The sequence below is a fragment of the Phyllostomus hastatus genome, unplaced genomic scaffold (genome assembly GCF_019186645.2).
Source record: "Phyllostomus hastatus isolate PE091 unplaced genomic scaffold, TTU_PhHast_1.1 phas_scaffold_78, whole genome shotgun sequence".
Taxonomy (NCBI): Eukaryota; Metazoa; Chordata; class Mammalia; order Chiroptera; family Phyllostomidae; genus Phyllostomus; species Phyllostomus hastatus.
The window spans coordinates 72,990,363-73,017,582 of NW_025334041.1; the positions used below are offsets into that span (position 1 = coordinate 72,990,363).

General features: G+C 46.8%; 1 protein-coding gene and 1 pseudogene across 1 annotated transcript in view; both read left to right on the plus strand.

Annotated features, from left to right (window-relative positions):
- Window positions 1–6,867: 6,867 nt before the first annotated feature.
- LOC123811869 lies at window positions 6,868–11,782 on the plus strand (annotated as a pseudogene).
- CAPG (capping actin protein, gelsolin like) overlaps window positions 8,000–27,220 on the plus strand; it is a 38,662-nt gene continuing 19,441 nt past the window's right edge. Inside the window, exon 1 of the mRNA XM_045828376.1 lies at window positions 8,000–8,090. The gene's annotated coding sequence lies outside the window, so the exon portion shown is untranslated. The remainder of the gene's footprint in view (window positions 8,091–27,220) is intronic.

The window sequence follows — 27,220 nt, forward strand, 5'->3', positions numbered from 1 at the left end:
GGACTGAACCCACAATGCAGGCATGTGCCCTGACCGGGGATCAAACTGGTGACCTTTCACTTTGCTGGATGTTGCCCAACCAACTGAGCCACACCAGTCAGGGCTCTCATTAGCTTTAGAGAGGGAAGAAGGGAGAGAAAGGAACATCAACGTGAGAGAGAAGCATCAATTGGTTGCCTCCTGTAGGTGCCCAGACCAGGGATCAAAATGGCAACCTATGTATATGCCCTGACCAGGGATTGAACTGGCAACCTTTCATTACTCTGTGATGCTCCAACCAACTGAGCCACACTGGCCAGGGCTGTTGTCAATTTCTCTTATAAGGACACCAGTCCTGTTGAATCAGGGCCTCATCCTTATGACCTCATTTACCTCGCTAAAGGTTCTATCTCCCAATACAATCACATTGGGGGTTAGGGCTCCAACATATGAATCTTGTGGGAACACAACTCAATCCATAGCACTGAGAGACTCTGAGAAGTTGAATGACTTTCCCAAGGGGACGTAATTAGTAAGTGTGGAAGGTGGGTTTCAACCCAAAGTTTGCCCGGCCCAGAGCCTGTGCACAAATAACTGAGCCACCCTGAGCTTCACCTAGGGTTGGGTCCTGACCCCACTTTCCTGTGATGAACTTGGACACATGGTACTCTCGGACTTCCTTAACAAGCCCATGACTTCCGGTGCTCTGTAACCTGAGTGAGTTTAGGAACTTTGACTTCTGGGAAGAGTTGGAGGACAAAGAAGGACTGGAGCTCGGTGTCTGATTCTGTTGAAACCAGGAAACGGGAAAACACAGCCCGGGATCACGAATGTAAGGCCTTTCTGGGGCACTGTGACTTTCCTGTGTTTTTTACTTTGGGGAGGTCCTGGCTGTTGGCACGAAGGAGAACTGAAGGCCATGGGCTTGCGTCTTTGGAGGCCACGGTGCTGGGGGCTATGCAGAGAGAGCACCGGGGCTGGGACTGCCACCGCCTTCAGAGAGGAAGACCAGGTGATTTCTGAGACCTGCAGGTGAAAAGCGCTTAAGAAGCCATGAAGAGTCACTGGGGTGGCTTAATAGGGAGCCTATTTGGTGCAGTGGGAAAAGCGAGAAGACAAAAACCAAAGAGACAGTCCAGGCCCGGAGTCAGAGGTGGGGTCTCCACCCTGACATCCACTCCCCAGCTGACCTTTGTTCCACATCTGGACCATAAGGACAGGTGGCAACTAACCTCACCCGAGGAGACCTCCTATGACACCAGAGTCAGCAAGTCAAAGGATTACTTCTCCTATGTACCCAGACTGGCAGCCTAGGTATGTACCCTGACCAGGAATCGAACCCTCAACCTTTCTATTACGGACTAGGCTCCAACCAACTGAGCCAAACCAGCCAGGGCAAGCAATACAGATTTCAAGATACTTTACATACCACCCCACTGCAAACACCAAACTGAGTGGGTTTCCTAGTCCATACTGCCTTCAACTCAGCCACACCCTCCCTCCATGCAGGGCTTTGCATAGGCAAATGTCAGGGCCTAGGTGAGCCAAAGGGCCCCAGGCAGAGGGTGGAATCCCCACCATCTCGGGGCAGTCACTGGCCTGGACAGATCAGGGAGAAGGAAGAGGAAGGAGGCCTGCCTCCTGGCTCTGCCTCCCCCCACCCCCCAAGCCAGGCCTGCAGCACTGCATCCTGCTAGTCACACGGGCACAAGTGGACATCCTCAGTCTCCCGCTTTGGCACAGGACTGCTTTGTGCACGACCATGGCTACTTCCTTGGGATGAGTTTACTAGAATTTCTGTAAACCTATTTTGAAGGTGTCAGGGCACCACTGTCTGGCAGCACATGACTCCCTGTTTTATGGTCCTTCCAGAGCACAAAGTGATTCTCCCCGTCCATTATTCAGGTTCTGGTCTCCGTTGAGAACAGCCCATAATTTACAGGCCCAGGTCAGTCTAAGTCCACCCAAAGGAAATAAACAGCTACCAGGAGAAGTATTTCCTGGTCTGTGTGATCATAAGAATCACTAGAGGACTTGTCAAACGTCTTGGATTCCTGGCCTTCCTGAAATCGTGAGAACTGGATGCTCCAGGAGAGAATTAGGAATCTAGATTATGCCAAGCAAGCATCCTAGATCAATCTGGTGATCAGTCAAGTTTGAGAAAGGCTGTTCTGTGGGAGCCTGAGAAGACGTGACTGCTGGGACACTTCAAGGATCACGTGCACCCTGTAGCTCATTGGGAAACAAGGGTCCCCAGCAGAGAAGGAGCAGGACACAGACCCTGCTCTCAAGGGGCCACTGTGAGCGAGAGAGGAGCAAACCCAAAGATGGGCTCCGGCTCTCCGGGCTCCCATCTCCTCGTGCGTAAATGGGGGTATTAATAAGGCATTCCTCCTGGCAGGGGCCGGGGGTGGGTCTCAGGGCCAAATGACATGACGACATGTGAAACTACATAGTGTGCACAGTGGATGCCAGCTCTTCTCGAGTGGTGGTGCCATGGCTGAGACGGCTGTCAGCAGACAGAGAAGGTGGTGGTGTCTAGCTGGGACCCCTGGTGGAGCACAGTAGGGAGCAGTGTGCGGACAGGTGGTTTCTGAGAAGTTGAAGGGCAGGTAACCAGGCTGTAGCTTGAGGTCTCAGACGTGAGGGGTGTGGCTCGTAAAGCAGGAGCTGCTGAAACAGAGGTGGCTGGACTCCCAGAGAACTGACGGGGACATCTGCCTTCCTGCGTTTCCTACCTCTGGGCGCTCTCCATCAAGAATATTCCTTCCTTTCACAGAAGCCAGATGAGGCCTTCCCAGGCTCCCTTGCAGCTGGGGTGCAGGCATTCTGCCAATCAAATGCCCTCGTGCTAGACTTTGAATATGAAGCAGGCACAAAGAGGACTCCACCCTGGGAAGAGGTGACAACCATATCCTGTCTCCAGTGGCCGAGGAGACTGAGATCCTAGTGGTCCTGCCCGGGGTCTGGGTCAGTTGTGCTGCAAAAGGTGGTATTTGTGCTCAGGGGTGCCTCCAATAGGCCAGCTTGGCTGTAACCTTTGGGGCATGGTCCCTGGCTGGTTCTGTAGCCCTCCTGGAAAGGCTGTGAGCTACAGAATTCTTTTAATCAATTATTTGTCAGCCTGAAGTAGAGTTCTAATTTAGAGAGGAAAGTGCAGCATCAGTGAAATGACCCCTTGGAAGCCAGGAGTCTAAACCCTGCAGCCAGGTGCACACATCTCCCAGGAAGGTCAGACCAGGTAGGACTGTGCCACAGCTTTGTATTTCTAGACTCTCGAGATGTTCATTATGACAAACACTAACTATTTTCTATGATTAAAAATAAAAGTCAATACAGATACATTTATTTATTTATTTATTTTTACTCTCACCCAAGGCTATTTTTTCATTGCTTTGAGAGAGAGAGCTATGGAGAGAGAGAAACATCGACGTGAGAGAAAAACATTGATTGGTCGCTTCCCCATGTGCCTGGACCCACAACCTAGGTGTGTACCCTGACCAGGAATCCAACTCACAACCTTTCCATTACCAACTGAGTCACACAAGCCAGGGCAATCAATACATGTTCCAAACACAAGGAAGTGCTGGAAGAAGAATGTCCTAGGGGCAGGTGGGGCCCTCTAGATGGGAGGTGAGGCCAAGGGTAGGGCCTGGGAAGGTGAGGGCAGCATAGGACCGCCAGGTTCCCTGTGGCCAGGGAAATAGAGGGAGAGGGCACTGAGAATACAATGATTTTTCTCCTAGGGGAGTTAGAATCCAGAGGAGCACGTGGAAGGGGTTGGATAGAAAGAGGGGCAGGCATGGGACAGGCCTGAACATGAAGGGATGTGGAGGGAGGCCTGGGGTGAAGAACTAGGTCCTGTGGGCGGGTAAGGGAGAACGTGGCCCTCAGGATATTTCTACCTGAGCAGGTCAAGCTCCAACTGAACTGTCTGTGGTTGGGTTAGTGGATGTCGGGAACAATCCTGAAGCAAGGTGGTTGGCAATAGGGTGAGAAGAGGAATGAAGGGAACTGTCGGGGCTGGTTTAGCACAAGCTGGCAGACCCCTCTTCCTCTGCAGCCCGCTGTCCTCTCAGGCCTGCCCAGCCAGCTTACTCGGGTGGCACCTGTAATGGGAGATGGAGGACTGATGGACAGATGGACAGAGGCCCAGACAAGCTTCCTAAGATGGGTCTCTGGCTCCTGTTCCTCCTTGGTACATGATTTTGCTGCACCTTCAGAGATTTGTAACAGACCCTCCCTCTATCTCTCCTGAACGTGGATACAAAAGTTGGTGTATAGTTTGTCTTTGTTTTTCTGGAAGGCAGTACACTAGCTTTCAATAAATTCCAAGAGTTAGGGCTGGGCTGAAAGCTGAGGTTGGCTTTCCCTGGCCTCCAGGGTGAAGTGCAGAAGCTGGCACCGCCTGCCCTGCTTCCCTTGGCCCCTGCCAGGGCAGTGCACCCTTGTTTCACACCCCCTGCCCCTCCCGTTCCAGAACTTTTGCTCCAGCAGACTGTGTCCTGTGACAGCTCTGCCTAAAGTCTTTGAGTGACCGCCCATGACTCCTTGCATGGACCCCAAATGCTTCTTGTTGCCTTGTAAGATCAGGCCACTACCTACTTCTCTTGCCCCAGCTTCTCCCCTTTTCCCATGGCCTAACACCCGCCTTCTCTCTGGGGTTCCATGACTGGAGCCCCAGGTGGCCCATTCTGCACCCTATTGACTTAAGGAAATTTCAGTTGGAAGAATTTAGATCTTTAAAGGAGGGTGCTCTTAAATGTATAGCAAAACACAGTAAAAAAAATAAATTTAAAAAGGACTCTTCTATATGTATGTTATACTTCAAAAACCTCTGACCACCCCTCCCAAATCCACTCTTCTTATCTCTGCACCTGGCAATGTCCTCTCCACAGGTGGTTCAAGCACACTCTCCTTCCTCCAGACCGAGCCCTCTCCCCCCAACCTCAGCTCCTTATTATGCAGATCACCATAGCTCCTTTGTTTTTAAACTTGACCCATTAGCCCACTGCCCAGGTTCTATCCAGGAAAGAGCCCAGAGGATTTGGGAAGCCCAGGTAAGGTGCAAACACGTGATGTTACATGGTTCTTTCATCCCCTTCTAGGGTCAAACAGGCTTTCTTTTTTTTTTTAATTTTCCTTTTTTTTAATGTATTGATTATGCCATTATAGTTGTTCCATTTTCCCCCTTTATTCCCCTCTGTCCTTTTTTAAAGTTATATTTTATTTATTTATTTTTAGAGAGAGGGAAAGGCAAGGAGAGAGGGAGAGAAACATCAATGTGTGGTTGCCTCTCAAGCGCCCGCCACTGGGGATATCACTTGGCTCACAACCCAGAGCATGTGCCCTGATTGGGAATCGAACCGGTGTCTCTTTGGTTCACAGGCTGGTGCTCAATCCACTAAGCCACACCAGCCAGAGTCCCCCTCTGTTCCTTAAAAAGAAATTATTAATCTTAGAGAGGAAGGGAGTGAAGTATTGATGTAAGAGAGAAACATTCATTGGTTGCCTCCCGCAGGCACCCCCACAGGGGATCAAAACTGCAACCTTTTTGGAGCACAGGATGACGCTCCAACTGACCGAGGCACCCGGCCATGGCCAGGCTCCTTATCTCAGGGCTGTGTACCTGCCACTCTTCTGCTGATTCACTCTGGCCCTCTTCCTGCAGTCCACAGCTTAAGTTGGGGATCCTAAACCAGGGCAGTCTGTCCCCTACACTCTTGGGGCTCCCACCACAGTTAAACCTACAGGTTCATTTCAGGGCTACACTATAGACTGGTACTCAACTGTAAGCCCTCTAAATGGGTTGCCACTGTGTGTTTGGTTCACCCCCAAATTCCAAGAGCACAGTCCACAGCTTGGCACAGCAGGCTCTCAAAAATTATTTGTTATATCTGTGGATTCAAATCGTACTCTAAGCTGTCCTCCCTGCAAACATTCTTGGTTTCTGTCTTCTGAAAGACCCGTGGCTTTCTCCTTTCTTGTCCATTGGCCACCAGCCCTAGACTGAGCAGTGTCCTGAGCTCCTTTCCCTCCTTGGTACCTGCAGATATCCCCTCCTCCACATGTATATAAATTACCAAGGACTCCTCTCTGGGTAAGTCTGTCGATCTGGATGGCATCCTACTGAGTCCTTTTCTCGATTTACCTTCCAGAGTGTGAGGGGAGGGGTCTGTATTCCTCCTTGGCATTCGACCTCCTCCCCAGGTCCCCTCCCCCAACTCCCCGGCCGGTTGCAATGCGGCCCTGCTTAGGCTTCCTTCTTCCAGAGCCCGGGAGCCAGGCCTCTCCTATTCCCGCTGCACCCTAGTTCCTTTGTCTCAAGACTGGTGAGCCTAGAGAGACCAGAAAACCGGCCTGGCCTTCTACCTCTGCCTCAGGAAAGACAGGACACAGACGTTCCCGGATGTGCCTCCATCCCCACATCCTTCTTTGATGGGTGTGGAGGGTCCGGAGATCACCCTCCCCACCTTTACCAACGAAAGCTGGGACTAAAGCGGAGGTGGATGCCGGGCCTCCGGCCAAGGCCATCTAATTATGCACACAGAACCAAAGCCCTCAGTCCCTCACCCCAGTCCCAGGCCATATAATAGGGGCCTGAGCAGTGGTTCCACGGGAAAGGGTGACCCCTGGTGGTGACAAGAAGCAGGGCAGCTGTCCCTCACCTCCGGGACTGGTTGACAGGGAGGGACGTGGCCTGTAGGACTACCGACACCAGTTTTATTACCTGTTATTGATACAAAGACCTTGCTGCGAAACCTGTGAAGTCCTATACACATGAAAGATTTAAAATATATGTACAAACAATGTTAAGACAAAAATTCAACCATAATTCCACTCTACATAGAAGGTGTTATTAAAACCATGAATTTTGTGTTTTTTTTAAAGCCAGTTTTTTCTCTTTTTATTGAATTTACTGCGGTGACAGTCAACAAAATTACACAGGTTTCAGGTGCACGATTCTACAACACATCATCTGTACACAGTCTTGTGTTCATCACCCCAATCAAGTCTCTCTCCATCACCATTTAATCCCCTCTACCATCCTCTACCTCCCCCCTTTAAATGCCAGTTTTAACAAACTTTTATCGAAAGCATTCATAGGCTAAAGATATCTCTGCCACAGTGGGAATCCTGTAGTTGCACCAGGAAGTGTAACAGTGTAGGTGCAGGCATTTCCATGTGCAGAGTATGTATGTTCCTGCGTGGCCCCCAAAATACTGAAGGGGAAAGAACCCAACTTTTAGTACACTGTACCCTCAGCCACATTCCTTGCAATGACCTACTAACACTGCCCTGTGACTTTAACTGCACCCTGCTGGCTGTATATTCAGGAAGCAGAGATGGGCATTAAATGGCTTCTGGCACATCACACGCAGGTAACACAGGCTCTTACTCATTCGAAAGTCGGGTGCTATGCCCTGGAATGCAGAAGCTCACTGTGGAAGGAGAGAACAGGCTCCTATTAACAAGCCCAGGAACTGGGGCAGTGCAAGTCTCCAAGTTTCTATGGTATCTATCTTTTGTGTCTAGGGCCAGAAAGGCTACTCAACAAAAGGCTGGTTGTCTGAACAGAAATGCTTGGAAAACCAAGCCTCTGAGAACTTCCCAGACAAAAATTAGCATGCTTAGAGACCACCTGACCAGTTATGATGATCCCAACTCCTGCTAGCAAGGGAATCTGAGCAACCGGCACATCCTCTCTGGAGTTCCCACTTACTAAATGGAGTATTTCTAGGAAGTAGCTGGTCTTGAACTAACTACAGAAAAATAAAATCTCACCGACATTAGAGGGTCCTTGCTATACTGGGCCTTTTCCTATCAACGCTGATGGTCAGGGACATAGCAGTGTATGACCAGATCAGAAAGTGTAAAAGCTGAAAATGAGGTTGGAGACACAAAGTCCAATGTGTTGCTGGTCACTGTGGTGTCACTGCTCCCGATACAGGTGTAACCTGAATCCCCACTTGGGAGCCAGAAATCAGCTGAGAAGAAGCCTCTGGAGAGAACGCCCTGGGCCCGGAGAGTGAATGAAGTGGGGCCTCAGCACAGCTCATCCCACCGAACAGGCTGGACCCCTGAGCTCCTGGCTTGCACTTAAGGGTTTGGTAAGTCCTTTCTGCAGCGCCACAGGGAATCCTTGGGTAACATGGGAAGTCAGCACAAAGGTTCTGGCGCCTGACCCTGAGGTGTGAGCCTAGGACTTTGAGGGAGAACATACTGAATGGGAGTGCCCTGGTCCCCTCAGCCTTACCTGGCATTGCCATGCAAAGCTGAAGCCTGGGCACGAACACCCGGACCTACATCCCAGGACGCAGAGAATCAAGCCTTCTTGGGTTTCCTGAGGAGCACTGCCGGCCACCCAGGGGCCCTAACAGGCTTAGTCCAGCCTCAGGTCGGAGATGCTCCTCCGTCCAGGAAAGGGAGTTCGCTCCAGGTGCTGAAGGAGAGGTCAGGGAGGCGCCCCCCGCATCCCTCCCAGGCGACCGGCCCAAGCCCCCACCCACCATCCCTTTCCCCGAAGCCCCAGCTACAGGCGAGGGTGGGGCGGGGCTCAGGTTCGGGAGGAGGGCTCGCGCCGGCGACCCCACGGGGAACGGTGTATACAGAGCCGGGGAGCCGGGCTTACGCGTAGAGATGCCCCGCTACTCCCGTCAGGCGCCCCCACTCGGCGATGGGGCTCGCACCGCGCAGAACGCAGTCTTCCAGTGGCAAACGCCCTCCTCCTGGATTTCCCGTCCCGCAGCCCGCGCCTGCTGGGAATTGTAGTTCGTGGGGGCGGGGCCGGCAGGGGAGTGGGCGTCAGTCTGCGAGTGCGTCCGGAGGGGCGCTGCGACTTTTCTGGGCTCCTAATCAGGTCCGTGAAGGTCCACTGGACCTGGGCTTGGCAAAGGGGTCTCAATCCACCCTCGCTGGGATTTTAGTCCCGGCTTGGGAGGAGGGGAGGTCGTACCCAGGCCGAACCCGGAGCGGTGCCATCCTTATTCCTCGTTTTCCTGCCTGCCTAAATCCTAACAGAAGCCCTGGAGCGGGGCTCTCCACTCCAGCGGGCTCCCCCTGGCCTGCCTGCCCGCCCGCCGCCCTGCGATGTATCTGCAGGGGAATGCAGGACTGGCCTCTAGGTGGGCAAACTGAGGCACGAATAGAAAGGCTAGAGAAAATGGCCCAAGTGAGGCTTTGGCCTGGGAGACCCAGACCAAAGGCTGGTCTAGGAGAGGGTCCAGAGAGAGCCCTTTCAGTTCTTAAAAGTCTGTAATCAGTACTGTCTTAAAATGATGAGCAGTCCCGCCCAGGACTGGCTGGCACATTAGAACTGATTGCTTTACAGGGTTGACAGGTAAAAACTTTTATTTGCTAAATTTGGCAAACCCTACAGAGGGAGTTCGGGGTAGAAGGAAGCATCTTGTGACCAAGAAAACCAAGAAACGGGGCGGCCCTGACTCACAGGCTTGTCTTGAGGGTCAAATGGTGTTTGTGTGTGGGGTTGGGTATTTCGTAAAGGCCAGGGGATGGGTGAGATGTTATCACCAGGATCTGAACCTGAAGCGCTGAAATAAGTGCTCTGGACCTTCAAGATCCCCACTTTAAAGAGGAAGGTACACTTTATATAGTTACATAAGATGACCTCCTTAGGAGAGGCTGGGTAATAGAGACATGGGATCTCTCTATTTTAAGTGGGGTGCAAGTGAGTCAAGGATGGCTTTGCCTCTCACAGGTTCAGAGCACTTTTATTTTTTGTTTGACAGCTTTATTGAGTGTACAATTCAATGTTATTTTTTAGTATATTTCACAGTGCAACCATGGCCACAATCTAACTTTAGAACATTTTCATCACTTCAGAAAGGAACCTGAATCCATTAGTAGTCACCCCCTAAGAACCTCCCCATTCCCTCCAGTCCTAGGTGACCACTAATCTTTCTGTAGGTTTACCTATTCTGGACATTTTATACACATCAAATTATATAATATGTGGTCTTTTGTGACTGGATTCTTTCACTTAGAGTGATGTTTAAAAGTTTGTCCAGGTTGTAGCATGTATCAATACTCCATACTATTTTTGCAACTGCTTGTGAATATATTTTGAATTAAAACTTAAAAAACAAAAACAAAAAACAAGGTATCTAGAGGGTGAGCAGAAACCCAGCTGGCACTGGCATTCAGTGCTGAGAGCAGGGTGGGCTTTGGGAGAGGTGGGGGGGGGGTGCATCTCCACCCAGCTCCACCTCAGGGGGCTGAGGGCAGTAAGGGTTGGGAGGGGAGGCATGGGGTCCCACCACCTAGCTCTCAACCCATTTCCTGCCACTTAATTAGTGTGTCTTGGAGAAGTTATTTTGACCTCACTTTCTTTATATGTAAGATGAAGATAATAAGACGTCTGCCTTAGAGGGCAAATGGGAGGGTTAGGTGAAAAATTATAAAAAGGACAGTGCCTGGCACATAGTGCCAGCACTTAGCTCTTATCATGACCTTACAGTAGTGGGAGGATCCGGTGTGACCCTAAGCTTGAGAGGTACACCTGCCCTCTTGTGTCCTCCCTGGGAACCAGCCCCTTCTGCCCCAGTCGCTGTGTCCTTCCCTGCCATCACGGTGCTCCTCCTGAGCTCCTCCTGGCCCACTCATTCCTACTGTACTGAACGGTGCCGCTTTTCCAAGAAGTGACCATGGAATTCCAGAGTGTCACTGTCCAGAATGCTTCTGAGCATCTACCAGTGATTTAAAAAACAACAAACAAAACCCTTTCAAACCTTGAGCTTTATGCAAAAAAAAAAAAAAAAAGAAAAGAAAAAGAAAAAAGGCCATCCAGACCCCTGGCCATTCCTTAGAACTGGTTGCAATGACCTAGAAAAATTCATTGCAGACCATATTTAAGGACTAGAAGCATTGTGAGTCAATGCTGTCAAAAGAATATTCTGGGGAATTTTGGTGTTGGAATTTTTAGGTGTTGTGACAGATCCCTGTCAGCCCCACAGGCTGAGGAAGGGGAACAGCTCAGCCTAAACTGTGCTTCTAGGCTGGAGTCAGAGGAGCCAGAAGAGACTGTCCTTGTCTAGCACCTGCATTTTACTGGGAAACTGAGGCTCAGAGAGGACTGTGTGACAGCTTGGGGAGAATCCTTTGCAATTTCAGGAAATTCATGGCCCTGAAAATCAGTTCACAGCCTGGGTCCATGGGCACAGAAGAAAAAAAGCTGGCCATCTTTGGCACCCTCAGACTTTGGCCGGAGCCCAAGCAGCCAAGTCTGGAAGTCAATGTCTGATGCCTTCCTGTCTGGGTTACTTTCAGCCAGATGTTTGTCCTAGGAGTAGCAGTTTATTAATAATAATGGTTATTCATTCCATTTGCGGCCATCGCTAAAGCACCAGTGACCAAAATGAAATTCAGTCCCTTTCTGACCAGAGCAAGAAATGCAAAAGGCATTTCAATGCACCTTCCCATTTAGTCCTTCACAAGAAGGTTATGTCTTCTTTTTCCAAAGAGCTGAGACAGAAGCACCATGTTTGATCCGTGCCCATCTGAAAGGATAATGTTCGGGTTTTGCGAGGACACTGCAAAGAGCAGCAAATTGGCAAAGTGGTCCAGCTGTACGGAAGAAACATGTCCCCTGCACTGAATAGGTGCAACAGGAGCGCGCGAATGGTGCAGCTGTTCATGTGGCGCTCCCCCCAGCAAGGTGGTCATCACTAGACTAAGACTAGACAGAGACTGTTAAAAGATCCTTAAACATAAAGCCAAATCTCACCAAGTAGGAAAGGAAAAGGGCAAATATAAGGACAAAACAATTGAGAAGTTGCAGGAGTAATCTTATATACAGCTTTCATTAAAAACTGTTAAATGATGATGATGATAATGGTCACAGCCCTTGCACGTGTCCAGGCCTTTTTTCAAACTGCCTCTCACAGGTTGTCTCAGCGGACCCCCACATTTCCCCAAGGTAGGAGGGCTAGGGTCTAGTCCTTACTTCAAGGGCAAGGAACCTGTTTAAGCAACTCTCCCAAAGTGACAGAGGCTAGAGCAGTACTAGAATGTGGGGATTTTGCTCTATTTAAAACATCAATAAAAAAGTTTTGGCCCTGACTGGGTAGCACAGTTGGTTAGATCCATTGTCCTGATATGCCAAGGTTGTGGGTTGATTCCCAGTCAGGGCACATACAAGAATCAACCAATGAATGTATAAATGGGTGGAACAACAGATTGATGTTTCTCTCTCTTTTTCTCCCCCCACCTCCCTTCCTCTCTCTAAAAAAATCAATACTTTTTTTCGTTAAATTTTGAAGTATCTATTACCTGCTGAATGCTCTGCTGGGTCCTGGGGTCACAAGGGTAACCTGACATGGCCCCTGTGCTGCAGGAGCTAAGGGGTGGAAGAGGCACTTCCTGTGGGTGGTGGTAGTGGAAGTGTTTTATCTCTTGGTAGGGGTATCTTGGGTGACAGGAGTGTTTGCATATATCGAAACTGCATATATCGAAACTCATTTGACTGTACACTTACGATTTATGCATTTCACCATAAATTTTACCTTAAAAAATATAGAAAATGGAGATACCCTGGAAGGACTATGCCTACTTAGTAGCTGTCTGGAAGCAGGCCAGGGGTTGGCCAGGTTGCCCATGGATATAATTCCACCTTTGTTGGTGGGATGTGGCTGAAAAGTGTTCTGGAGACTGTAGACCCAGATGATGTTGTGGCCTTGATGCCCAGAGCATTCGGGGGCACTATGGAAGGAGTTAGGGATCACTACATGTTTCAGAGGAGGGATTTATAAGCTGAGTCTTCAGGTGAGCAGCTGGTCAGAGGAAGGAGGACAAGGGGAGGGAGAATGGTCTCTAAGCATTCCTCAGTAGAGTGTGGCTGCCCAGCGTCACCCAAATGGAGAGGGGTAGAACCAAGCTTTGAATTGCTTCCCTTACCCCAGGCCCCATCAGTGGCCCTTGGAGAAACTCATGCTGCTTCAAAATTTTGAAGCTGCTTCTCAAGAAAGGAAAAATTCCTATTTCCACTGTGTCAAGGAACGAGGGCCATGCCCTGAACCCGATGCCTTTTGTCACCTGACATCTCATGTGGTTTGCCCAATGCTCATGGCTCTCCTCATTTAGAAGCCAAAGTGGGAGAGCAGATCATCTGCTGCCTGACTAACTGCCAGAATGCCTGGCCTCCTGATGTAGACACTGTCTAGCCTATTTCCTCTAAATGAAGAGGAAGCCGGAGAGGTCTAGCACTGCCAGGGTTGGAATCCTGGTTTTACTACTAAACTGACAGTGTGATCCCAGACAAGTTTTCTATGTGGACAAAAAGGGGGCCAACATACTAACCCTGAGAAGCTCAGGGGAGGCCCGCCTGGCAGGCCTTGCAAACTCAGAGACCGAAAGTAACCACATAGGAATTTCTGAGCATAAAAACTCCTGATTAAAAGTGAGTCACAGCTCTGGTGGGTGTGGCTCAGTGGGTTAAGTGCTGACCTGTGAACCAAAAGGTCGCTGCTTGTGAGCCAGGTCCCTAGATGGGGTGCAAGAGGCAACCGGTCAATGTTTCACTCCCACATGGATGTTTCTCTCCTTCTCTCCTTCCCTTCCCCTCTCTCTAAAAATAAGTACATAAAATCTTTTAAAAAGAAACAACTAATGAATGCATAAATAAGGAGAACAAGTTTATGTTTCTCTTCTCTCTCTAAAAAAAGTCCATAAATAAACATTTTTAAAAAATGAGTTGCAAATGGTCACATCCTAGATCTGTAGTTTCCTTGACAAGGCTTATTCTTTAAGTGAGACTGTTGTCTTTTACATCTAAGATCGGATTCTTTTGAAATGTCAAAGTGATCTCCAGAGCCCTCAGGGCACACCCACCACCGAAGCTGGAGACCACTGTTGTCTTATCCCCCAAATACCATCTCTCTGTGCTGTAAATGTTAGCTGCCCTGTCCCCACCAGCATAAGGGAGCATGTGTCTCTGTTCTATTCTTCATCCATTCTGAGAGATTCCCCTGCTTCGCTCTCTCCCACTTCTCTAATCTACCAATAAATTTCATGTAACCCCCTCTTACATCTCCTCCTTTTATTCTAATGTATAAAAAAAGTGTAGCCCTGGCTGGCATAGCTCAGTGGATTGAGCGCGGGCTGCGAACCAAGCATCACAGGTTCCATTCCCAGTCAGGGCACATGCCTAGGTTGCAGGCCATGGCCCCCAGCAACCGCACATTGATGTTTCTCTCTCTCTCTCTCTCTCTCTTCCCTCTCTAAAAATAAATAAAATAAAATCTTTTATTTTTTTAAGATTTTATTTATTTATTTTTAGAAATGAAGGGAGGGAGATAGAGAGAGAGAGAAACATCAATGTGCGGTTGCTGGGGGTTATAGCCTGCAACCCAGGCATGTACCCTGGCTGGGTATCGAACCTGTGACACTTTGGTTCGCAGCCCGAGCTCAATCCACTAAGCTATGCCAGCCAGGGCTTATTAAAATCTTTTTTAAAAAGTGTAAAACTATCATTTTCTAGATTATTTTCTCTGTTGAGATTTTACTTCTTGGCAATTGTCAATTTAGCTCAAATAACTCAAAAATTCTCTACAGGTTTGAACATATTTTAAAAAAATTTTTCAATTACCATTGAGACTCAGTAGTACTATATATTCATTTCAGGTGTATAGCATAGTGGTAAGATAATCATATACTTTATTGAAAAATATCCCCCCGATATTTTCAGTACCCACTTGGTACCACAATTATTTCAGTATTACTGACTATATTCCCTGCACTTTAAACCTATGATAACTATTTTGTAACTACTAATTTGTACTTCTTAATCCCTTCGCCTTTTCCACCCAGTCCCTAGAAGGATGAAGCTGGTGCCATTTGCTATCCTGGCACCATCTGCCGAGCCGGCCTATGACCTTGTTAAACATGACCGCCATTTTTCTCTTCTGAGCTTATGTCCTCAGGACTGGAAATTACCAGAAAGCAAGAACACAACATGGCTAACTGCTCCCCACAGCCACAGGCAGAAGATAACATTGGCATAAACTATAGCTCACACAAAACCAACCCAAACCTCCTGTGTTACAATGCCTCTAACAGCCCAGCCATCACATATCAACCCCCTCCCTTTTATAATCCAATAAAAATTCAAAGCCTCTTCACTGCTGGTGCATTTTCTTGTGCCTAGCCCCTTTCCATTCTTGGGAAGTGAATAAACTTTGCTCTCTGCCATTTCTTCTCTTTGTGAATTCTTTCACAGCTGCTGTCACCAACCACCCTAACAGTCCCTTAACAGCCTTCCCCTCTGGCAACTATCACTTTGTTCTCTGTGTCTCTATATCTGTTTCTGTTTTTATAATTTATTTTGTTCTTTAGATTCTGCATTTAAGTAAACTCATATGGTATTTTTCTTGTTCTATCTTATTTCACTTAGCATAATACCCTGTAGGTCCATCCATGCTGTTGCAAGTGGTAAGATTTCCTTTTTCCCCACTATGGTTGATATATATATATAGATTTATATATATATATATATATAAATCTCACAACTTTTTAATATAGTTGTCTGGTCTGTTGTTTGGTACTTGGGTTGATTCCATATCTTGGCTACTGTAAAAATAATGCTGTGATGAACATAGGGATGCATATCTCTTTAAATTATTGTTTTGGGTTTCTCTGGGATATACCTGGTGTTGGGAACCGCCCTGCCTGGTATCAGAAGCTGTAACCCCCGCCAAGGCTAAGGCTGAGGGAATGACCTTGGAACCGTAAGCCACCAAGGAGACAGGCTTATCTCCCTGGAAGGAGCACCACTTCTGCTCCTTTTACTTCATCTATAACTGGCCCCCAATGCTTGGTTGGTTAGCCAATGATGGATAAGATTCCCCAAGAGGGGAATGATCTAAGACAGGCATGATCACGTGGGAGGCCCCCAAGGAAGGATTTTGGGGCTACAGCAAAAGGGGGTGATAGACCCTCGCCCCTTGGCTTTGACAAAGCCTGAGTCCTCATTGTCTGTGAGAAAATCTCCTTATCTCTTGGCTGCCTTACTTCCCCTGCCTGACTTAAGCCTGAAACAATGACAGAGGGTGGTGCAGCCCTGTGCTGAAAAGGGCGGGTTCCCCGGGTGATCAGGCCTAAGAAAGAATATGTAAAATCCTGTGAAACCTGCTTTGTTTAGAATGCTCTCAGTTGAATGAGAAGGGTCCAAGGAAGAAGTAAGTTTGTTCCTTAAAGTTTTACAGCTCTTTGACCCTCACTCACAATAGGCCCTCAGACTTTCTTGTTATCTATTGTTTGACGCTTACTTCCTGGCAATGAGTAATGAGCTTTACCTGAATTCTTATGCAAACGAAACCAATAAAAAGCCTCTCTGGCAGGGTAATGGGACGCTCCCCACTAGAGAGAGTGGCCATTCTGTTCCTCCTTCCACACAGGACCTGGTTGTCTCTGTGTAAGTTTTTCTCGCGTGTTGACACAGTGTTTCACAGTGTTCCGTGGTCACTGCCAGTCGGTGATCGCATCAACCCAGAAGCAGGATCAATGTATCATAAAGCAGTTCCATTTTTATTTTTTTGAGGTAACTCCATAATGTTTTCCACAGTGGCTGCACCAATTTGCATTCCCACCAACAGTGCACAAATGTTCTCTTTTTTTCACATCCTCGCCAACACTTTTTGTTTGTTGATTTATTGTTGACACCCATTCTGATAGGTGTGAGGTGGTATCTCATTGTGGCTTTAATTTGCATTTCTCTGATAATTACAGAGGTTGAGCATCTTTTCATATGTCTGCTGTCCATCTATATGGGTTTGGATGTTTTTATATCAACATTTCCTCAGCACAGTCAGCAGGATTCTAAAGAAACCCACCTAGGACCACTCTGCAGACCTGGACCTGGTGCTCAGTACCAGCAGGGCTCCATTGTGCCCCACCAGCTCTCTGCTTTGCATTGAGTAAACTTGGGTGAGTTTTTCTTAGAATTCCAGACCACCTTGTTTCAAGGTAGGAGGCCCTGATTTTGACCTGTTCTTATAAAGTAAAAAAAAAAAAAAAATCCTTGAGGTAGCACTAAAGGTTAAGGTTTGAGATAACCCAGGCTAAGAATAAGGGTTGAGATAACTCAGAGATAGGAGGGAAACAATGGGTGACTGGTTTTTAATTTTGGCCTTTCCATTGGAATTGTTTACTGAGAGTCCGAACAAATCGTTTTGCTGGATAAATGAGTCTGAACTTGTTCAGCTCTGGAGATAAAGGGCATTTACTCCCTCCAGCTCAAATTTCAGGTATTCTTAGGTGACTGAGAATCTATGTGGTGTTGTCAGAGGGCACTTCTCAAAATATGCAGGGCCCCATAGGGAATTCCAACACAACTATAATTGAATGATTGATTCACCTGGGGGCACACACACAAACAGGTTGGTTATATAGCACCCTAAGTCCTCACAGTTGTATTAGCTGGAGCGAGAACAAGACACGCAAAGGGATGACGAGACTAAGGTGGTGACAGCCCCTTGCAGCTCAACCCATGAAGCAGCACACTTCAACCTACCACCCACATCCCTTGCAATTTCTTCAGACTCTGCAGATCTCAAAAGAAAACTAAAATTAACCTGGGAAATCATGCCACCAAGGCTGACAAGCCCCTAGCCCCTATTTATATCCTTGTAGGTGTATAATTCACAGGGAGCCTTTCCTGCCACTGCTTACACAAGTGGGAAGATGTATCCAGAAGTAGTATTAACTTAAGATGGCCACAATGGAGCTCTTTTGACACTGAAATTAATTTTGTGTGCACACAATTTGAAAAAGCCACCCCTAAAATGAAACTGAATGAGTAGGAAGCTTATCTTGTTTGGACATTAGAAGCTTCTAGGAGGAGCACAGATGAATTCTCTTCTCTACAGGTTGTTAATCAGAAATTTTAGAGACTGTCTCTGAGCTAAAGAAGGCTCCCCAAGCCACTCAATGCCAACACCCCACTTCTTCTCCAACTGCCCCTCTGTGCTCTTCCTTGTCCAGACGCTCTCCTTTCGTCCTCCCACTCCTTTCTTTCTTACACCTCTGCCACTGCAGCTCCCTACTGACCTAGAGGACACTCAGAATAGAAAACCCGATGAGGATAGACTAGAATTAAAACACACACACACACAACCAAAGTGTCCCAGGTTCGATTCCCAGCCAGGGCACATTCCTGGGTTACAGGCCATAACCCCCAGCAACCGCACAGTGATGTTTCTCTCCCTCTCTCTCTCTCCCCGCCCCTTCCCTCTCTAAAAAAAATTTAAAAATCTTAAACACACACACACACACACACACACACATCTTGGCATCTCCCTTTGGAGAAAGGCTCATCTCAGGATAAGGAGAATCAGTCATAATCTACTCTCCTTGTACTAGGACAGAATTAAGGAATCTACCTGAAGATTTCCCCAACCCTCTCCAGAACCCTGATGGGTTTGCAAAGAAATTTGATTTAAGTCTTGGAACATAAGATCCTTGTTGTTGTGACTTATTCCAATTAATGCACCTACTGGTTTCTGAGAGCAAAGCAACAGAATTACTATATTAGGTTTCCTTGGATTGTAAAAAGTTGGGTTATCTTAAGAACAACAGAAAACTGAAATGGGATTTAGAAAAAGAAGAGAAACATTAGCAAGCATAGGACTGCTCCGAGGACTAGGAGAGGGCATTTCCCCTTCTCCTTACTAATACTTGAGGCGAAATTGAAATTACCATAAAAGAGGAAACTACTAAGACCCTTGTAGGTACTGGTGTTACAGGGTGCAGCCAAGAGGGGGGGACCCCAAATGGACATTTGAAATGGGGTCCAGAACTTAAGGTGTCCAGGAGATTTTAAGATGTCTCCATCCCCCCACCCAGGGTGTGGGTTGGGGGAAGGGACAAATGGAGCAGGGCCATTGAGAGCTGTTTTGCATAGCAACAGCCTTGCAGCTACCCTCTAGCATGGTCATTTAACATATCTATAGCCTTTGGCTGGTCGCTTAGATATGTTAAATAGCTGTGATCATCTCTGAGCCGGGGAATGGAAGTAACTTCCCCACCAAGAGTGACTGGGGGCAGATCCCCCAAGCTACAGCGCCTGCGTGGGAGCTCGGAGAAGATTGTCTCCAGGACATGGGGCCACACCTGCCCAGACTCATGATGGCAGCCCAGTAAAGCTGGAAGGATATGAGTTCTGGCATGTGAAGCCGAGTGTGGGAGGAGTCGGAAATGAGGCTGCAGAGGAAGATTGGCTGCGGGGATTTAAAACCCAGACTTGGCGGCCATTAGGAGAGAGAGCCATGCGCAGCCCTGAGAAGGAGAGCCATGCGCATCCCAGAGAGAGAGAACCGTGGTGCTTTAGGAGGGAGAACCATGCGTCTTTAGCAGAGTGGAGACTCCCGCATCCCTGAGAAGAGAGAACCACGCGGCTTTGGCAGAGTGAGGACTCTCCCTTCCCGCAGCCATAGGAGAGAGAACCATGCGCAGCCCTGAGGAGGAGAACCGTGCTGCTTTAGGAGAGAGAGCCACACAGCTTTAGCAGAGTGGAGACTCCCACATCCCAGAGAGAGAGAACCACGCGGCCTGGACAGAGTGGGGACCCCCGCAGCTTTAGAAGGGGGAACCACCACCTGGTTTTAGCAGAGATCCCGGCGACTCAGCCGAGGGTGCCGGGAACCCAGGGAGGTCTCCCAGTCGAGATGGAGGACTAACTAAGAACCAGAGGACTGCCTGAGCCATGGACTTCGTTTTCATTTCCTGAGATACGGTACTCTGGACTGGGCAAAGGGGGAAGGAAGGAAGGACTGTGACTGTGTTTGTGGGTGTTTTAAGGGACTTTGGGATTTTTGATAAAGACATTAGGTCACTACTTTAAGTTAGTATAGCATTAAATAAACATTTCCTTTCCTTTTCACGAATCTCTGGCATTGAGAGACGTCTTTCCTCTGGCAGCGGACATAACGGACCCGGGGCCTTCTTTCAATAATAGTATATTGTCCCAGGCCCCCCTTGTTCTGTTCTGTAACACTGGGGCTACTTTACTTGTTCTCAATCCTACTCAACTCTCCCTGGGAGTAAACTTCTGTACAAATCATACAAAAACTTCTGGACACCTAACCAACCAATATCTGTTTTTAAAAAAGGAAACGCCCCCTTTCAACAAGGGAATGTTATGGGGCAATCTACATTTTTACTAGTCAAATCTGACCCAATTCACCTGATAGGTGAGATTTTCTTGAAACCCATGATGCCCACATATCCTTTTCCCAGAGGGTGAAATGTATTTAGAGCTAAACAAATCAGATATTGAACCAGTTGGAAAAATACTGATTTTAAAAGAATCTCTACAAGAGGAAACTAATCTTGAGACTGGCTAAATGTTTGTTACAGACATTCTAATGCAACTTTGGGCCTTTTCCAGTACATATATTGGCAAGACTAAGTTTTAAGTTAGCCTCTGCTACTAAAATAACTATTGACAATACTTTACCTCTGCCTAATAGTCACCGACACTCTTTAAGAACTGATGCACTAGCTGGAATTAAGCCCATCACACAAGATTACTTTAAAAGGGGGTTTATAATTCCTTGTAGGAGCCCCTGTAATTCTCTTATCTTTCTGGTAAAGAAACCAAGTGGGAAAGAATGGAAGTTTGTACAGAATCTCATAGCTATAAATAAAGACATTCTGTGGTCCCAAATCCACTTAACCCTATTATCAGCCATTCCAGCAGACTGCCAATATTTTTCAGTGATAAATTTATGTGGCGCCTTCTTAAGCATTTCTGTAAAAGAAGAAAGGCAGGAAACCCCTCTTTGAGTGTACTTGGACAGCAATGACCTCGGGGGTATATAGAGAGCCCCACCTATTTCTCTCAGATGCTAAACTCTGATTAGAATGATGTTGAATTTCCCAGAGATTCCACCCTAATCCAGGGTGTAGATGATTTACCTTCATGCTCTAGGATGTATTAGACTCCCAAGAGGACACAACTTACCTATTATAGTAGCTAGCCATAAAGGGACATGGGGTCTCAAAGTGTTGCTGGAGGAAATAAGATTCTTCCATGCTATCACAGGAAATGCATTTCAGGGGTACACACACAGGAGGATTTGAGGTATATTGGCAAGATTTATTGGAGTAATAATAAAGGAAGGGTGTAGGTGATGTCTCGTCCATGAGCAGGTGGTTCAGCTCTGTCTTGCTGCAGAAGAAGTTTGGCCTCTGGAACCACAGGCCTGCACTTGGGCCCACCATGCACAGGAGGAGGGCCAGGCCCCAGAGCTGCCAGTGCCAGTAGCCGGGCATCTGAGGCTCCATAGTCTAGCTTAGTCTCTGTTTCCATCACTGTGATCACTGCTGCACTTTTGTAACAGAACCACTCTGGGTTCTATTGCCCGTCACCGAAAAAAAAACGTGACTCCCAATGCCAGAGACTTATGAAAAGGAAAGGAACTGTTTATTCAAAAGTTATACAGCTTCAGAATAATGGTAGATTCTGTTTTTAAGTTCCAAAGTCCCTTAAAACTAAATACCCCCCCCCCCCAACACACACACACAGTCCTGCCTCCCCTTGCCAAACCAGGCCAGTCAGGGGAACTGTCTCTCAGGAAAAGAAATAGAGGCCTGCAGTTCAGCAAGGCAGATTCCCATTCAGCTTCTCTCAGTTGTCTGTGCTCGGCTAGGATCCTGCTCTTAATCCACACAAAACTTCATAGCCCCTCCTCCTGGTGGGCCGGGGTTGGCGGGGGCGGGGGGGGGGGTCCTTCTGCTTCCTTTCAAGCCATGTGACCAAGACAGCATGGCTGCCCCATACTTGGGTTTAAATCCCAGTGCAGATCTCCCTCCAAAACTTCATTTCCAACTCCTCCCACAATCGGCTACCTTTGCCATTACTCTAGTAGCTTCTTCCTTTTTCTGCTGCCATTGTTAACAGGCATAGTTATTAGCATTACTAAAACACAGGCCAAGTTCTTTAGATGTGCAAAGTAATCATCAATGACCCTGCTGCACTTCCCCTAGCCATATTAATGGGGGTTTGGGGGCTTCTTGGCCTGCCCCCCAAGTTCTGGACCTCATTTCACCCGTATTACACTTTGGCCCACACAACTGCTGAAAAGAGAGAGCATGAGACTTGCACCTTTGTTAAGCTTTGATTATATTTTTGGGGGCTTGGGAGAAAGTAGGCTTTCTTTCAAACCACCCAGTATTTTTCCTGGATCTTCCCAGGGTTATGCTGGTGTCTCCCCCTATCCAATCTGTTTCCTGGATCTTCCAGGATTTCATGCCCTTAACCTAGCTGCTTTGTTTCCAGTTTTCTTTCCCCGCCTTTATGGATGCCATTTTTGTTCCTATTGTGCATGCTTCATAGTAAAAGGATCTCCCCTGCGTAATCTGGCTTCTATTGTGCATGTGCCCAGCAAAGGAATTTCCAATTTCCTCCTTAGTCTTTTTTTTTTTTTAAGATTTTATTTATTTATTTTCAGAGCGAGGGGAAGGGGAGGAGAAAGAGAGGGAGAGAAACATCAGTGTGTGGTTGCCTCTGGCATGCTCCCTACTGGGGACCTGACTCGAAACCTCGGCATGTGTTCTGAATGGGAATCAAACTGGTGACCCTTTAGTTCGCAGGCCTGTGCTCAATCCACTGAGTTATACCAGCCAGGGCTCCTCCTTAGTCTTTATCCCCCAACACCCACCATTAATCTAAAGGAACAGGCTGGTTGCTCCCTGGGGAGATTGGAAAATCAGTCTTTTGTGCCTACTTGGGGGTTAGCATCTGTTCCCTGCAGTTTTTGTGAAGCCCCTTCCTAGTTAATCCAGTTTAATTAGGCGTCTGGCTCTCTTCTCTTTTGTTAATATGTAACTAGCTGCCTACTGTAACAGCTTTGATTCTGTTTACCCCAAGTAAAATACCTTGGTCATTTAATATCTAAAATGGGCTACTGATTAATCCTGGAGATTCAGAGGAGTAAAATCCTTTCCTCGTCTAAAAACCAACAACCAAACAATAAAAACCAGCTTAGAGGTTTCCTGAGTCTCACTGGATTCTGACACAATTAGTTTCCAAATTTTTCACTAATGGCCCAGCCTCTATATGTCTTATTAAAATCAGATCAACCTGACCCATTGGAGCCCAAAAAGGAAGCAAACCGTAACAGCTCTAAAGAACGAATTATCTAAAGTTCCCATGCTGGGACACCTTTTGTAAGCTTTATTTTTTTTTATACAAGAAAATAAAGGAAATGCTTTAAAAATTTTACCTAAAAAACACAGACATTATCCTAGACCTATTGTATGTTATAGTCAGCAGTTAGATTCAGTAGCAAAAGGGCTCTCTCCCTGCATGACAGCTGTCCCTGTTACAGCCATGTTATACAAATAAACAGAAGAAATAGTTATGGGCGCTCCTTTATTTATGTTCTGAATCCCCACTGAACTCTCACCACACTAAACACTTCCATCAGTCGCCTGGCTCATGAAGTACTCCAGCTTTTTGCACCTAATATTATTTTAACTCAATGTAAAAACAATCTTTACCCAGCAACTTTGCTCCCTTCTTTGCAGGATGAAGACATCCACGATTGCGTTGTGCTTATTAACAACCTCCTTGTTCCTAGAAGTGGTTTACAGAAAACTCCCGATGATGCTAACTTAATTTGGTTTACAGATGGATCTTATCTGAAAGATGAACAGGGACATTATCAAGTCGGACTTGCAATAACTTCTATGGCAGACATAACTGAAGGTTCTTATTTACCTGAACATGATCTGGTCCACATGCTGGATTAATTGCTCTAATTCAAGCTTGTCAATCGGCCAAAGATCAAATAGCCAATATTTGCACTGATAGCTTCTCTGCCTTTGGTGTAGCTCCCAACTCTGGAATAGTGTAGAAGTAGTGAGGCTTCTTAACTTCCTCAGGACAGCCCATAAAGAATAGAAAACAGGTTGCAGAATCATTAGATGCTATACATCTAACTAAGACAATTGGCAATTATCAAAATTTGAGGATCTTCTAAAGTGGCCACCATGGAAGCAAAAGGAAATAATTTGGCTGAGGCTACAACTAGACAGGCAACAGTAAGTAGCCAAATTACCTTGCTCAATAGACCTAAGAATGTTTCTTCTTTCTGTTGAGGCAATAAAAGACTCTCTTTTAGAGCTGCAGAAGAAGAAAGGAGGATATGGAAACAAAAACAGGAAACCTTTGACCCAGATAAACAGATATAGTTCGGACCCAGTCAGAAACCAGTCTTACCTACAGGGACTCAGTTACCTACACTTTAACTTGTGTATGAGTTAATGCATTGAGGTCCTGAAAAGATGATTTCATGGAATAAACAATATTACTGGAAACCTCCTACTATAGCTCATAAAGTGTATAGCATATGTTCTATCTGTATAACCCTGGAAAAATCACAGGTCCCAAGGATACTTCCCACTTTCTTTAGGTCTATTTGAGATATGTAATTGGATTTCATCCAAATGCAACCATATCAAGGATATGAATATGGGTTCATTATGAATTGTATGTTTGCTCACTAGTTGAGGCATCCCCTTGCAGGAGAGCAACAGCTGTAATGGTAGGTAATTAATTATTTTTTTAATATATTTTATTGATTATGCTCTTACAGTTGTCCCATTTCCCCCTTTACTCCCCTCCACCCTGTACCCCCTCTCCCACCCACGTTGCCCCCCTTTAGTTCATGTCCATGTGTCATACTTGTGGGTTCTTTCGCTTCTACATTTCCCGTACTATTCTTGCCCTCCCCCTATTTTCAACCTACATTCTATGCTACTTATTCTCTATACCTTTTCCCCCTCTCTCTTCCTCCCACCCCCCTGCTGCTAGCCCTCCATGTGCCCTCCATTTCTATGGCTCTCTTCCTGTTCTAGTTGTTTACTTAGTTTCTTTTGGTTTTGCTCTAGGTGTGGTTGTTAATAATTGTGAGTTTGCTGTCCTTTTACTATACATGTCTTTTCTTTATCTTCTTTTCTTAGATAAGTCCCTTTAGCATTTCATAAAATAAGGGCTTGGTGATGATGAACTCCTTTAATTTGACCTTATCTGAAAAGCACTTTATCTTCCCTTCCATTCTAAATGAGAGCTTTGCTGGATAGAGCAATCTGGGATGTAGGTCCTTGTCTTTCATGACTTGGAATATTTCTTTCCAGCCCCTTCTTGCCTGTAAGGTCTCTTTGGAGAAATCAGCTGACAGTCTGATGGGAACTCCTTTGTAGGTTACTGTCCCCTTATCTCTTGCTGCTTCTAGGATTCTCTCCTTCATTTTTACCTTGGCTAATGTAATTATGATGTGCCTTGGTGTGTTTCTTCTTGGGTCCAGCTTCTTTGGGGCTCTCTGAGCTTCTTGGATTTCTTGGAAGACTGTTCCCTTTGCCAGATTGGGGAAGTTCTCCTTTATTATTTGTTCAAATAACTTTTCCACTTGTTGCTCCTCCCCTTCTGGTACCCCCTATAATTCGGATGTTGGAACGTTTAAAGGTGTCCTGGATGCTCTTAAGTTTTTCCTCGATTTTTTGAATTCTTATTTCATCGTGCTTTCCTGCTTGGTTGATTCTATCTTCCTTCTGGTCCACTGTATTGTTTTGAGACCCAGATTCCTTCCTTTCACTATTGGCTCTCCTCCGCGTATCTTCCTGCATCTCTTTTATGGTAACCTGCATCCTTTCATCTAAATTGCGCCCAAAGTCAACCAATTCCATGAGCTTTCTGATCATCAGTGTTTTGAACTGTGCATTTGATAGATTGGCTATTTCTTAGTCGCTCAAAAGGATGAGTCCTGGGGGACTGATCTGTTCTGCTGGAAACATGTCTTATGTCTTTCCCTGTCTCTCCTATTTATTTATTTATTTATTTATTTATTTTCCGGTCTGGTCGCTCTTGTTACGGTGGGGGGCAGAGCCTTAGTTGTTCACTGGGGCTGGGCACCCCAGTCGCTAGATTGTGATGTTATATGTGGGGGCGGGGGCGGGATCAGGGGCGGGTAGGAACAATGGCGGCAGTTCGGTTCTCCTGGGCTCAGACACTTCCCTGGGATCCTGGGCTGCGAGCTCTGCCCTGGTCCACAATCGCTGCCTCACTGGTTCCCCCAGCCGCTGCTTGCGTACTCAGAGATCACCGCTACGTTCTTGTGCCCCTGGATGGCTGTGGTGCCGATTTTGCGCCAAATTTCCGCTGACCTCCGTGCGCGGCCGATCCGGGCCAGCCCCGCGCCCTCCCAGCTTGTCGTCCCCTACCAGTCTGGATGTACGGGTCTACTTCAACTTCTTGGCTGTCCGACTTCCATTCAGATAAATCTTCTGACAGTTCTGAGTGATATTATATTTGTAAATTATTGTTGTTCTATTCTTGGTTGTGCGAGGAGGTATGGTGCGTCCACCAGTTCCTCCATCTTGCCGGAAGTCCCGGTAATTAATTATTAATGGGGAAAAAATACCCAATTGGGGAATTCTCTCTGAGTTACATAGTGACTGACAGACTCTCATTTCACTGGGCGAACAATGCAATCCATTCGTGATGTTTGGCCTCGTCTATAGCATTTTCACTGTGCTTATCTCCGCAGTGCTCTGAATTGGTGGAATGTACAAATGGTACAATTAAAACTCAACGAGGTAAATTTTCAGAAGCTTTTAATCTTCCTTGGCCAAAAGCTCTCCCTAGAGTGCTCCTCACCCTAAATCTACTCCTTTTGGTAAAATATAGCCTTTCTCCTCCTTAGTCACCAGTCACCCAATGCATCTGGATGAAGGGACTTACGAACCACCTTACTAAGGGAGACATTCTACATTATTTTCAAGGACTTATTAACCAGCTTTAAAAAATTGATAAATTAGTAACCAATTCATTTCACAGTGTGCTCCTGGGAGACGAAGCTTTCAAAGACTGACTTACAACCAGATTTTGTCCACTGGAAAAGACATCAATTAAAGACTCTCTGCAACCTTGTGGAAAGGAACCTTATCGGCGGACATCTAAGGCTCTTCAAGAATAAGAACACGAGGCTGTCCACATCAAAGGCAAACAGCTGTTCCAAGCATCCACAAGGCTATCTTCTCACAAGCTGGTGTTGAACTTTAAAAAAAATTGTTTGGTTGTCTTTACCTGTCTGCTAATATTAGTCATCATAATAGTTACACTTGTTCTTTGGGCTTTTCTCAAACCCTGTCCTTATATAGCCCAAGTGTTCGTAACTGCTGAAAGTGTATAACTTGTATTATCCATAGCACTGTTTTTATGGTTTCT